The sequence below is a fragment of the Kryptolebias marmoratus genome, linkage group LG18 (genome assembly GCF_001649575.2).
Source record: "Kryptolebias marmoratus isolate JLee-2015 linkage group LG18, ASM164957v2, whole genome shotgun sequence".
Lineage (NCBI taxonomy): Eukaryota > Metazoa > Chordata > Actinopteri > Cyprinodontiformes > Rivulidae > Kryptolebias > Kryptolebias marmoratus.
Window position 1 is genome coordinate 20426400 of NC_051447.1, and position 3041 is coordinate 20429440.

The 3041-nt window shown below is 44.6% G+C and overlaps 1 protein-coding gene across 5 annotated transcripts in view; it reads left to right on the plus strand.

Annotated features, from left to right (window-relative positions):
• Positions 1-579: 579 nt before the first annotated feature.
• The window catches only part of kcna1b (potassium voltage-gated channel, shaker-related subfamily, member 1b), a 19693-nt gene continuing 17231 nt past the window's right edge, over positions 580-3041 (plus strand). For 2 of the 5 annotated variants that reach the window (XM_037981299.1, XM_037981301.1), the window contains exons 1-3: positions 655-926; positions 1019-1135; positions 2228-2307. The gene's annotated coding sequence lies outside the window, so the exon portion shown is untranslated. Of the gene's footprint in view, positions 927-1018; positions 1136-2227; positions 2308-3041 lie in introns of all 5 variants that reach the window. The other 3 variants (XM_037981298.1, XM_037981300.1, XR_005234438.1) reach the window with 2 other exon arrangements.

Sequence of the window (3041 nt, forward strand, 5' to 3'; positions counted from 1 at the left end):
GTCATCAGCAGCTGGGGGCTCCATCACTTCAGATGGAGGATTTTATCAGTTGTTTGTAGCAACAAATATGATAAGTAGACTGCAGACAGGAAGGGAAAAGGAGGAGCGCCCTCTGGTGGTTCCAGTGCAGTTTTAAGCCCCGCCCCTTTATGTAAATGAATGGGACATTTTCCTGCCTAAAACACAAAAACACACTTCAGATAAATGTTTCAGCTCTTGATTCTTGTTGATCTTCCTGCTGTTTGATCAGGAATGAATGAGTGATTTGGGTCTAAACCCCGTCACTGTGATTGACAGCCTGTCGGCGTGGAGGCGGGACTCTGGCTCCAAAAATACAACATGGCAGCTCCCACAACAACTGACTTTTTGGCTTCAAATATAAACAAGAGAGAAGGTTGAGACCCTTTAGCCAGGGGTTAGCTTTAGCTTAGCATGGAGGCTGAAATCCAGCTTCTAACCTGCAGATGGGAAATAAAACCAAGGTTCCACACACACACACACACACACACACACACATGAAATAACTTGACCCAACTTCAGCCTCACATCAGGATGCATTCACTGAACCTCCACAAATACCGTCATGTTCTATAACTTTACAGGAAATCAGACTTTTTAATTGTTTTTAAAAATGTAGGCTCCTCCTCCATGTCATCGACCAAATATGGGCGGTGTAATCCCTCCTGCTTCCTGGTGTGGTTGGATTTTCCCCTCTTTCCTGCAGCTGCAGAATCAGTGTGATGTGGAACACCTGGGGACCCTGAACCTCCCTGGAGAACCTCCCAGGAGAACCTGGCTCTCCTCCAGTTTGGGTGTTTAGTTTCCAGCCATGTTGGCTTGTGTTGGCAGATATATTTCACACTCAGCAGGTGAACGGGTCAACGGAGAGGTTCTGGGAACATCAGCTGGTCCGACAGCCTCTGGAGGTAAATTTGGGTCGATATTCTTCTTCAGTAGAACATATCTGCAGATGGTTCTAACCACAGATGAACCTGACAGGTGCACTGTTGTCTCACAGCGAGAAGGTTCTGGGTTCAAGCCCCGGACTGGACCTGGACTCTGTCTGTGTGGAGCTTCATGTTCTCCAGGTTCTCCGGAGAACCTGTTCAGCTGCCTTCAGCCTGGTTAAACACAGGTGAATAAATAAATGAAGGCAGTAATTCTCTCCTCATGTTGGTAAAAACTCCCTCAGATATGAAGGACGTCACCAGGAGGATGTGCAGGAAAAGGCAGCTGATGGTGTGTGAAGAGCTGAAAATCAGTGTTGTCCTCTGCAGCTTCATCCTGAGCTCAGCAGAAACAGAAGCTGCGCGTGTCAAACAGGAAAACTCTTCCTCACATGTTTTATTCATGCGACACGTGTTCGCTGCAACGTCCTGCTGCTGGTTGGCCTTTCCTTTAAACATGTGGAGAGTTTCTGCAGAAACCAGAAGCTTCAGAAACACACATGCTGCTTTTTCTGAGCCATCAGAGCGAAACGTAAATCCTTCTGTAACAGCAGAAGAAGAAGAAGAGGAGGAGGTCTGAAACCAGCAGCTGCTGGGTGGAAAACAACCCAGTTTGGGTCCAAATGGGCCGACCCGGGTTCAGTTAACTCAGCAGCAGACGGGTCAAGGTTTCGACCCAAAGAGTGGGTTAAAATCACTCATTTGTAGAATTGTTGCTGTTAGCATCAGCTGTTAGCAGCAGCTGCTAGCATCAGCTGTTAGCATCAGCTGCTAGCATCAGCTGTTAGCAGCAGCTGCTAGCATCAGCTGTTAGCATCAGCTGCTAGCAGCAGCTGTTAGCAGCAGCTGTTGGGTCGCCAGCGTTCAGAACAGTGGACCAGTGGACCAGGGGACACAGAGGGACAGAGGACATTTTGTCTCCATGATGTTAATGTGTTTACTGAGCGTGTTTCCCAGGCAACCGTTAGGAAAAAGACTCAAAGGTTTAGCTGCTTTTAGCTTCTAGCTACTGTTTCACTGCTTTATGCTGACCTTCGAGAATTCAAACAGTTCAGCTAAAAACGTAGAGGCTAAAACTGTTTGATTGATTTAGTTTATTATAAACAAGTCAAATAACAAAATAAATAAATGAATGTAGGAAACAGATCAAAGGCAGAAAGAGAGAAAATCTAAATAATGATCTTTGATTGTTTGTTTATAGATCTGTTTCTAACAGCTTGTTTTATTTAGATAAAACAAGTAAGTAACAGAAAGTTGTTTTTATTTAATTTTGCTTCCAGTCTTCCTGAATGTCTGCTGCTGGTCCTTCCTGGTCTGAGGACATCGATCAGCTGTCCAACCTGCCAGGACGTGTCTCCAGGTCGGTGCTACGATGATAAACGTTTTCGTTGGGCCATCGATGTTCTTCTTTTATGGTTTCTTTATGTACTCTGAGCTGCTGCCGGGTCGTAACTCGTTTCCAAGCGGACAGCAGGATGTCTCTCTGAGGACAGACTGTTGGACAGACAATGTCTCCTGGGTTCGTCTCAGCAGGCTTTACTGAGAAACAGGACGTCTGATCACATTTAGGACAAGAAGACAAATTAATGACAACTTTTCATTGAAACCTATAAAATATTTAGAATAAAATGGTGAAGTGTTCCAATTCAGTAAACATCTATAAACTTCTTACAGCCAACAGGATTTTTATTTTCTAATAATCTAAGTTGTGACAGAGCCAGACTCTTATTTTAAAGAGACTTTTACTTTAAAACTTCAGAGTAAAAGCTCTTCCTGTTTGCCCTTTAAGGGATTTTTAGACTTTAAATCCCCAGTTGGATCTAATCAGGACCAAACTGCTCTATTAAAGCGGCCATCTTTAAAACTAGAACAAATAAGAGGCTGCTGGTTACCATGGTGATTCCCGAGAGGAGGTGGAGCTTAGAGAGCCTCTTTTATCAAACGGACAGAAACAAACTGAAAAGTAAGCCTCAGAAAAACAGTCTCTGAGTGAAAACTATCAGTCGGATCAGAACTTCTTGACCGGGTTTAGAGCTCCAACAGGACCGGGTTTAGAGCTCTAAACAGGACCAGGTTTAGAGCTCCAACAGGACC